We start from the raw sequence: 11362 nt of genomic DNA, 5'->3' as shown, positions 1-11362 counted from the left end.
CTCACTCAATAGCCTTTCTCAGTCTCGTTGACTTGAGCATCGGAGTGTCTACGGCAGGCACCACACTGGTGTCTATCTAGCCTTCACGTTCCCGTTTCTGTGTTCTTTGTGTAGGTCTACCAGATTGTCAGTGGTTTGTATCGCATAGGATAAGTCCTCTCTAATTTGACAGTAGATTTTACCGTCTACAGTTTGGCGCCCACCGTGGGACCCTAACAATTAGCCGATTCGCAATGACCTGCTATCTTTGTTCCTTCTCCATTCAGCTACCATGACGGACAACACTGGAACTCCCGCGTCCGATGTCGTAGCTCAAATTTCAACTCCCACCACACTGGTGCAAGAGAGCAAGGAAAAGTACTAGACCTTGGAAGCTCAGAATGCTGCCGTCCGCGTAGAGAATCAAGCTCTCCAAGAAAAAGTAACCCAATTCTATTATTTAGATTGGTCCTTGAACCAGCATCATGCATCTTCTTCTCGGCTATCCATTCATCCCCGACAACTATTCTCCACCCCAAGCCATGGCACCCTCCTAGAACCCCCATGTCCTAGTACGACCCCAACCACCACAACATCTATGGCAGAGCCGAGCCACGTTGGAAGCATCCAGCCTACCAGCCTCTTAACCATCGAAACGCACGCACAAGCTACCTTATTCCAGCTAAACGCCCTTTTCTCCCACAAACATACCCAGTACATTCAATGATCGACATTACTACCTAAATTGCCCCACTCAGCTCCACTGTACATGTCAACCTTAATGTCTTCCCCCAATTCCTTAGTAACCTCTACAACCCCATGCCAACTCCCCTTGAACAAACACTAACCATGAGGCTTACCGATATGGAAGCCATGATCCAATGCATCCCCGATGTACCTACACCCCTTAAGAAAAGCCAACCCCAAAGCTATGCGGATTCACCATTTATAGACACCATAGCTGCTACAGAAATGCCATGAAAATTCACCTTCCCCATCATGAGGCTCTATGACGGAACCACCAACCCGGACGACCACATAGCATCCTATAAGCAACGCATGTTTGCCACAACAATACCTGAAGACCTTCGTGAAGCATGCATTTGCAAGAGCTCTAGCTCTAGCCTTGTGGGACCAACACTCTAGTTGTATACCAACCTCCCTAACAGGTCTAGCGCTCCTTTGCCCAACTCATAGACACCTTCGTAGAACAGTTCGCTAGTAGCAAAAAGCTAGAAAAGCTATCTGGCGACCTTTACCGGATTTCCAACATCACAAAGAACCCCTATGGGAATATGTGGGGCACTTCAACCACAAAAAAATCTCTATCCCTTACTACAATCAAGAGACTATGGTGGATGCATTCAGGAAGGGACTCCTCCTTGATGGTGAGATATACAAGGAAGTCACCAAGTGTAATTGTAACACTATGGAAGATGTGCTGGCCCGCGCCTGGGTAGAAATAAGATGGGAGGAGGATAAGGCTTATCATGTAAAGGCAAGCAACACAAACGACCATCTTCCCTACTGATCTAAGAGGCGCCATGACTCCAGACAAGCCAAGTCGTACTGAGTTAGGAGGGGACCGACCCACGACAATACACACCATCAAGAGCGTCAACCGGCTTGGCACACTGATAGAGCACTCATCCAACCTAACAAGTATAAGATGTCAGATTTTAATTTGAATATAGAACCCGCCGAAGTAGTGGCAATGCTGAAGGAGATGGGGAAGGTAGTCAGGTGGCCGACAAAGTTGCCACACTCTAGGGCCAAGCGAGATACCATCAAGTGGTGTGAATCCCATGGAGACCATAGGCATGTCACCGCCGATTGCATCGCCCTTCGCTTGGAAGTTGTGAGACTACTGAAGAGGGGTCACCTCCAGGATTTCTTAATAGAGAAAGGGAAGGCCACGTATGTAGGTAAAAGTCGTCAAGTGACACCGCCACCAAAAGCACCACCTACTGACGCGATGTGCAGCATGATATCAAGATCCGAGATAAGCGAAGTGAGTTACTCCTCGACCAAGTGCCATGTAAGAGCCGCAGCAAGGCCTGAACACCACCCTTCATGACCCTGCGTTCAAAAGCCAACGAATCTAACTATTGGATTTATTGATAACGAGACAACATTGCTCATAAACCCTTATCATGATACGCTCATCATCATATTACAGATCGCTAACATCCTAGTAAAAAGAATCCTCATGGACCTCAGCTTCTCAGCAAACATTATATTCCTCGATGCCTTCAAAGTCATGGGACTAGAGGAATCCAACATAAATCGGCGATCCACTCTACTCATTGGTTTTATTTCAGAATAGAAGTACACTATGGGGGAGATAACTCTGCCAGTCTATGCTGAGGGAATTAATCTCCAGACCACCTTCATGATAGTGGACTCACCTTCTTCGTACAATGTAATATTGGGCCAACCATGGATCCACGACATGTAGTCCATTCCATCCACCTTCTATTAGACCATCTGGTTCCCCACCAAGTGGGGCATTAAGGAGATAAAAGAGGATCAGAAAGCATCAAGATATTGCTATTAGAACGCCTTCAAAACTAAGTAGGGGAATATGTAGCAATTATAGACCCACACGGCTGGAGGAGCAAAGCGAGACAGACCAACAGTTGAAGAGTTAGACGAAGTGTAGTCACACCTAGATCACCTAGACTGTAAGACTTAGATAAGGGCACAACTCCAACCTGATATCCGAAAGAAGTTGGCAGACTTTCTCAAATAGAACTAGGATTGTTTCACTTGGTCCCACGTTGATATGATGGAAATCAATCCCGAGGCTATCGTCCATTAGCTAAACGTCAACCCAGATCACCCCCCTGTGAAGCAGAAGAGAAGGAAATTCGCCTTTAAAAGGAACAAGGTGATTAATGAGAAGGTAAAGTAGCTGCTAGGTAATGCCTCGGTTTGGGATATTCACTATCCAAACTGGTTGACAAATGTGGTGGTTGTAAAAAGAAGAATGGGAAATAAAGAGTCTGCATTGACTTCACCAACCTAAATAAGGCCTGCCCAAAAGACTTTTTCCTTCTCCCTCACATAGATATGTTGGTGAACACGATCGTTGGACATAAGCTACTAAGCTTCATAGATGCCTTCTCAAGCTATAATCAGATACTGATGCATCTGGATGACCAAGAAAATACTACCTTCATCATCGAGAGGGGAATCTACTGTTATAAGTAATGCCATTCAACTTGAAGAATGCTGATGCCACCTACTAACGCCTTGTGAACAAGATATTTGCCAATTTGCTAGAGGACTTCATGGAAGTATACATCGATGACATGTTGATGAAATCTTTGATCACCGAGCAACACCTTGACCACCTTAGACAAGCCTTTGAGGTGTTACAGAAATACAACATGAAGCTGAACCTAGCCAAGTGCTCCTTCGGTGTCTCGTCCAAAAAATTCGTCGACTACATGGTGACACAGCATGGGATCGAAGCCAATCCAGATCAAATCAATGCAGTCTTGAACATCCCATCTCCTACATGCATCAAAGATGTTCAACGCCTCGCAAGATGAATAGCAGCATTGACTCGATTCATCTCTAAGTTGGCGAAGAAGTGCCACATTTTCTTTTCTTCCCTCAAAAAGTCCAAGAAGTTTGAGTGGACCCTAATGTGTGAAGAAGCATTGACTCACCTAAAAAGGTATCTAACATCACCCCCTTTACTTTCCAAATTGAAAACAAAGGAACGACTCTTCACCTACCTAGCCGTGTGGCCCGTGTCAGAATGTGCCATCTTTGCCATGTTAGAGTAGGTGCCCTAGAGCCAATCAATTATTGTAAAATTGACTCTTTGTAATAATATTCAATAAAAAGCTTTTTATTCTATATCGTGTAAATCATATCTTTATATATTGATATATGTCTTTAAGATGGTAGAACCTTGACGAGGGTATCAAATGTTTCAAATCTTGATAGTGAGAACCCTATGATCACATATAGTGGCCATTCTAAAAATGTCCGTAGCCCTAGTATTATTCTGACCAAGGACACAGATAATATGGTAAGGCTATCATAGTGTTGAACGACCTTATCGAAAGACTTGAGATTACCAGAGCACCTTGTGCACCGATTGGTGTAGTTTGACACTAACCCAATGCAATTCTATTCAGAGCTGTTAATACGATAGTGATTGGCTGCATCGAGGAGTGTATCAACACTATGGTGGATTGAGAAAGGATTCATCACTCTCGAGTGTGGGAGAAGTTATCTCACTGCACAATTTAGTAAATGACAATGACACTAAATCTGTGGCCACAATGGGATTGAGTTGTTGCTCAATCCAATTTATTTATCAGGTCATTGGTCTAGTAACTGAATACAAAGATATCGAGGGTAACTGAGGTTAACACTAATTTTGTACTTCAGTCTCGATGAGATAACAGATGATGAAAGGATTTGATTACACGGTAACCATATCGTTGATAGGTAGCTATTTCACTGAATCTAAATCTATCGGGTGGCCATGATGCCTTGTTAGGGGTCAATCTTGGTTTGTGTATAGTGAGGGTCACACACTTAGAAGATAATTTAAGAATCGTTTTGTTCAAGGGGTATTTTTGTCTTTTAGGATGAAAGAATATTTTGATAATCTCACAGTTCAATTAAATTTGCTGAGGTTGTTGCCTGTAATTAATTTAATATTAAAGTTAAATTAGTGAGATTATATTTAAATATATGTACACATATATTTAAATGAATTATTAATATTAATTAAATGTTAATATATTTTATAAATATATTAATGATTTTAATTATAATAATAATTAATTAATATAAAATACCATAAGAAGGATGTTTGGACACAAGGGTGAACTACAGTTGGAACTCATGTGTACTCCTTATAGGAATAGGATTTCAACAACTTGCACTATATAAGTGCAAGTTGTGTTAAGAAATCAATCATTCATTTTCCATTAAAAAGGAAAGAAAAAGGTAGCCCCCTTTTCTCCCTTCTCTCACATGTTCTCCCCTTGGTTTTGAATCAAAGTTTTTCTTTGATTCAACTTGATTCTTGAAGCCAATTAGTGGATCTAGCAAATCCCTCTTTGGTTCTTCGGATTGTCTTCGTGTGGATCACCATTCGTTTGGTTCTATGTTGAATCGGTAGCGAAGTAGATTCAAAGACATTTGAAGGAGCCTCCAAACGTGTGTAAGATCTCTGATCCTTGTCTGGATTGGTATTATTTTGTGTAGAATTTTGATTTAACATGTAAATTATATAATCTATACCTGGATCTTGGCATAAAAGGAATCGATTCATCATTTTAATTTTTGTTTTTTCGCTGCGTTGGGTAGATTGATTCAAACACGTTGTACTAATTCGAGAAGAGGAAAGAAAACAGCTGCTAGTATGCTACACCAGTAAGTCTCTGCTCGATGCCGAGACACGGTAAAGCCAACTCAAAAAAATGCCACTCACCCTGATCACTGCCGCACGGAAGCTAAGGCCATATTTCCAATGCCACCCCATCATAGTCTTAACTTTCTACCTTCTGAAGAAGATACTCCACAAGCCTAATCTCTTGGATCGGCTCATTCATTGGGCGGTAAAGCTAAGCGAGTTTGATGTCTCCTTCTAACCCCACACCACAATCAAATCTCAAGTGTTAGTTGACTTCATTGCCGACTTCGTACCTAACATCTCTATTCAGGTAGAAAAGGAGCTCCTATATTTGGCAAATCATGTATCGTCCAAGTGGACTCTAACAGTAGACGGATCAAGTAACATCAATGGCAGCGGTTTAGGACTGGCCCTCACATCACCAGAAGGTGACATTTTTCAACAGTCAGTATGGTGCAACTTTAAAGGAACAAACAACGAGGTTGAGTACAAAACATTGATCGTCGGCCTCTCCCTCGCTTAAAGAATGAGGATCAAGAAGCTGGAAGTTAAATCAGACTCACAATTGGTGATAAATCAACTTCAGGGCTCCTATTAAGCACGGGATATGAAGATGACCTTGTATCTCAACCTAGCCAAAGAGCTGCAATCATCCTTCGAGGACATCACCATCACCCAAGTCCCCAAGGCTGAAAACACTCATGCAGATGCTTTAGTAAACCTTGGCTCGGCCCTATAAACCACATGCCAACAATAATTCCGTTGGTATACCTCTATACGCCAGCCATTGCGGTCGGCGCGGCCGAGATCTCACTAGTCGGCTCGGATGAGACATGGATAACACCCATCCTCCACTACTTGGAAAACAAAGAGCTCCCACTAGACAAAAATGAAGCACGCTGGGTGAAAGCCAAGGCGGCTCAGTTCACTATTTTACGATGGTTGCCTACTCCGAAAATCTTTCTTCGGACCGTACCTCAAATGCATCACCCCGACGGAAGCAAAGTATGTGCTTGTAGAGCTCCATGAAGGCGAATGCAGCAACCATGTCGGGGGATGCAGCCTTGCCAACTGGGCTCTCACAACGGGCTATTACTAGCCAAAGATGTGCTCCGACTCTGTCAAATTCTCTAAGCAATGCAACAATTGCCAACGCTTTGCTTCAACATCACACCTCCCCCCAGAACGGCTCAACTCCATCCTTACACCTTGGCATTTTATGAAGTGGAGAATGGACATAGTAGGCAAACTCCCAACTGCACAAAGGCAAGGAGTCTTCATGCTCGTAGTAACTAACTACTTCTCCAAGTGGATTGAGGCCGATTTTCACAAAGTCAAAGACCGAGAAGTAAAAGCTTCGTGTGGAAGAACATCATATGCCAGTTCTGCCTGCCGAAGGAGATTATCATCAATAACGGGTCCAATTCTAAGCTCTGTTTCCAAGACTTTTTCAAGATGTGGGATACAAACTGAGCTTCTCCAAGCCACACTACCCACCAAGGGATGGGCAAGCCAATCATCCAATAAGACTATCCTCCAACAACTGAAGAGATACTCCAAAAAGCTAAGGGAGCTTGGCGCAAGCTCCCAAGAGTACTTTGGTCTTATCGTACCACTATGTGGTTTTCTACGAAGAACACCTTTCTCTGTGGCGTATGGTTTGGAAGTAGTAATTTGGTTGAGTCTCAATCCCCTCGGCTCAGCTCTAATGGACGAACGAAGCGACATGAACGGGCAACAACTCTGCCATAACCTTGACATTGTCGATGAACTAAGGGATCAAGCCCTTATCCGCAATGCCATCTACCAGCAGAAGTAGCTCGACATTACAACACAATGCAATCTAAGTCTTCAAAGTAGGCGACTGGGTTCTGTTAGAGTAGATGCCCTAAAGCCAATCAATATTGTAGAATTGACTCTTTGTAATAAGTCATTAATCAATAATAAAAGGCATTTTATTCTATATCGCGTAATCATTATTATTGCAATATGTATTGATATGTCCTTAGAATGGTAGAACCGTGACGAGGGTACAAGCGTTTCAAATCTTGATAGTGAGAACCCATGAGCACATATGATGGCCATTCTAGAAACGTCCGTAGCCCAATATTATTCTGAAGTAAGGGCACAGATAATACGTAAGGCTATCATAGTGTTGAACGACCCTATCGAAAGGCAGTGACTGATCTCACTTGTCAAGGTTGTTTGGTGACACCTAGTGCAACACATGGGTGCTTGTTGTAGGTGGATATACCGCAGCAAGTTCACTGGACTGACCCACCAGAGGATTCCATATGGATGTAACCTCAGTGTCTATGGAACAAATCCTCTAACGAATGTGGGTGCATGTGATCCTTAGACTTGGATCACCGGAGCGTCTTGTGCACCGATTGGTATAGTTTGACACTACCTAACGCAGTTCTATTCAGAGCTGTCAGTACGGTGGTGATTGGCTATATCAAGGAGTGTATCAAGACTATGGTGGATTGACAGAGGATTCATCACTCCCGGGTACGGGAGAAGTATCTCACGATGCAATTCAGTATAGGCAATGACACTAAAACTGTGGCCACAGTGGGATTGAGTTGTTGCTCTACTAGATTATAATACGGGTCATTGGTCCAGAAACTGAATATATAATATCGAGAGTAACCGAAGGTTGACACTATTTCTATGCCTTCGTCTCGTCGAGATAACTATGATGAAAGGATCGTATTGTACGGTAACCTATCGTTGACAGGTAGCTACTTTGCTGAATCCGAATCTATCGGGTGGCCATGATGCCTTGCTAGGGGCCAATCTTGGTCTGTGTATTAGTGAGACGATTAATTGGTGTTAACGCGATACTATACACTACCGTATGATGAGGAGCCTATGGGTCACACACATAGAAGATATTTAAGAGCCAAGAAGAAAGAAGGGCGTTTTCGTCTTTTTGGGCGAAGGGGTATTTTGGTAATTTCACAGTGCAATTAATTTGCTGAGGTTCGTATCCTTTTTATTTAATTTGTTAAAAATTAAATAAGTGAAATTACGGTTGAATGTGTGTTCGCACATATTCAAATAAATTATCATTATTGTTAATGTTAATATATATATTAATATATTTAATTGATTTTAATTGAAATAATGATGAAATAAAACATCTAATTTGGAGTTGTTTGCAACATGGGTGTTTGGGTTGGAGCCCAAGCCCATTCCATGTGGGAATAGGGCAACTTGGTTTGCCTATAAAAAGAATAGTGTTTGTGTGTTTTATTAATAAAAATTGATTTTACCTTTTGAAAAGAAAAAGAAACACAGCAGCCCCTTATACACTCTCCCACGCCACTTTCACTGTTTGATTGAAAATCAACTTTTCTTTTGTTCTTCTGATTTCTTAAGGCCAATGGGGATCTAGCAAATCCCTCCTGGTTCTTGGTGGTTGTCTTCGTGTGGACTTCTTGGTTCGATCCTATACTTGGATCGGTAGCAAACACTTCAAGAACATATTGGTGGAGCCTCCAACGTGGTATAATCTAACCTTTGGATTTATTTTTCTGCAATCTTATAAAATATAAACTGTAATTTTTCTATGCCCTGATTTTGGGTTCTAAGGAACGATCCATGGTTGTAATTTTTTTTGTTTTCCGCTGCGCAACCGGGTCGTTTCCTAACAGGTTCTGCGTCAATGTTCCAGAACACAAGATTTAGGAGCTAGTAAACTCGTCTCACATGGAAGGCCTACAAATACCAAGTTGTCGGGAAAGAGTCTATCACAAGTAAATGCCAGAACAAAAAAATCACTACAGTTGGAATGTCATCCATCTAAAGGCTTACCATTTCTAAAACTATTCGGCTCGGCTCTACCACCTATAGCATCTAGGAATTATTTACAATGGGGGACAAGGTGGGCATGTCCACTCCCCCCAGTTTGTTAGAAAATTTTTCTCCAAATTAAGATGTTTTTTCATTATTCAATAAATCGAGGGATTATTTAGTTATGCAAAGTGCTAAAGTGTTTTTCACATAAACGCCCTAAGGGCTATAGGCGACATTCCCTCACACGAAGTCAAGGCCTCAAGCAGTTAACGTCCTTAACACTTATCAATTAAGAGGAAAACTCCAAACATCAAAAAAGGAAATAAATGAAGTCGAGCCCCTATCATAAAAGAAGTAAAAAGCCTGAAGTCTGAGTCCGTCACCATCCAATGCTCTCGGCACTTACATAAATTAAAATATGCACTCGACACTTACAAAAATCAATTAGTTCAACTAAACTAAAATGTCTTCAGCCATCTTGCTTCGCTGCTCGCTCAACAATATCCTCGGTCGCTGCGGCTGCGTGCGACTTCTCCTCGATCGGCTCCTTTAATCCATCGCTCGCTTCCCAATGCAAGTACCGGTAGTAACAAGTCTGGCTTCACAACTATCTGCTCGGACCCAAGTCCCTGCTAGGCAAAAAAGGCCTTGTACTATGCAATGTCTTCGTCTGACTCTTACTCGTCCTATCTTCCTTTTAACTATCTTCAAAATTGCCTCAATGGAGACAATCCCCAACCCCTGATCAAGGCCTTCTCAACCTCCCATTAAGCTCGAACCTTTTGTAGTTGGTGTGCAAGATTGCACAAACCTCTCCAGACTCCTCTCTTTCCTGACTGAGATGCAACTTCCCTTCCAACTCGAGTTGGAATTAGTCACCTCCTAACACGCCTCTCCAGATCCTTGTTTCTCCTTTCTTGGGAGGTGATCAACTTCGAAGAGGGGCACGCCCGGAAAGAGCCTACAACCAAAGAGAAGGCAACAAGTTAAACCAAGTATAAAAGCAAAAAATGGTGAGCAAAACAAACTTTCCAATACCTAGAAAGGCAAGCCATTGTCACTCGACCGTCTGCACCACATCGACTCTCGAGTTGATGCTCATCTTCAGGCAGTGGGAAGGAATGCAACACGGCTCCAAAAAATAAGTGTTAGAATAGGCAAAGCATCAGACGGGATGACGATCTTCACATTATCGCCATCCGACACCACAACCGTTGGAGTCGGCACACCTTTGTGTAGTGTGAGACTTACACTTGGGCTTGCATCAATTGCTGTTGAGGAAGTTCCACCAACTCCATTCCTTTCACTCTTAGCTGACTGGGTTTGACGCCTCTCCTTGATCTCCTTGACAGTCGAAACTTGAACTCACTCAACATCCTCTCTTTTGCAAGGTACAATTCCTCGGTGGTTGTGGATCAAATAGACCTACCAAAGACAACGAGTTACTGTACCAGACCAACAAGACAAGACAATACAACAGGTTCCCGCAAGGTACCTTGTTTCACCTAGGAGACGTGCCCCCATAAATGGCTCCTTCTCAGATTTACCTCGTCTAACACTTAGTGGTAATTTCTCTCTTCCTCTGGTAGAGCAAGAATGGCTTGGCTTCTTCTTCAGCACAAAGTCCTGGCAACGCCCTATTGTAGTTCAAGTCTGCAAAGAAAAAAAAAAAGATTCAGTGCACCAACACTTAAAAATAAAGTTATTTCACCTATCATCTGCCAACAATATAGAATCCCTTAGCTCCACCTTCCTCAAAAACCAATCACCCCGCATAAAGAAGTAGCCATCTTCTACTTCTTGTCATACGTCTTCAACCCCGTCACCAAATGCTTCTGGCCGTGCCGCAACATAAAAAGGTTATATACCTCTCTCCTTATCATGCCTCTTGAGGTATATAAAAAGCAAGTCCATCGCTCTGAATTCTAGTGGAGCCGCATGCACAACATTCAATGGACATAAGCAACCGCTAGACGTTCGACATCAACTGGCTTTGAGCAATCCATAATGACTTAACACCTCATGAACTAGCCTTGGGATGGGAAAAACACATCCCCTCCCCACGTCTACTCATATATACTGATCTAGTCCGACATGGACCAATCCACTCTCTCATGTCTGGTCGGCACCCTCATCTCTATTAAGCAAGTATCTTCACAAATACCAAAGCTTCATTCTCTCCACCGGCTCAAGCCT

Source organism: Pistacia vera, unplaced genomic scaffold, assembly GCF_008641045.1.
Source record: "Pistacia vera cultivar Batoury unplaced genomic scaffold, PisVer_v2 Contig214, whole genome shotgun sequence".
NCBI lineage: Eukaryota > Viridiplantae > Streptophyta > Magnoliopsida > Sapindales > Anacardiaceae > Pistacia > Pistacia vera.
This window is presented reverse-complemented; position numbering follows the sequence as displayed.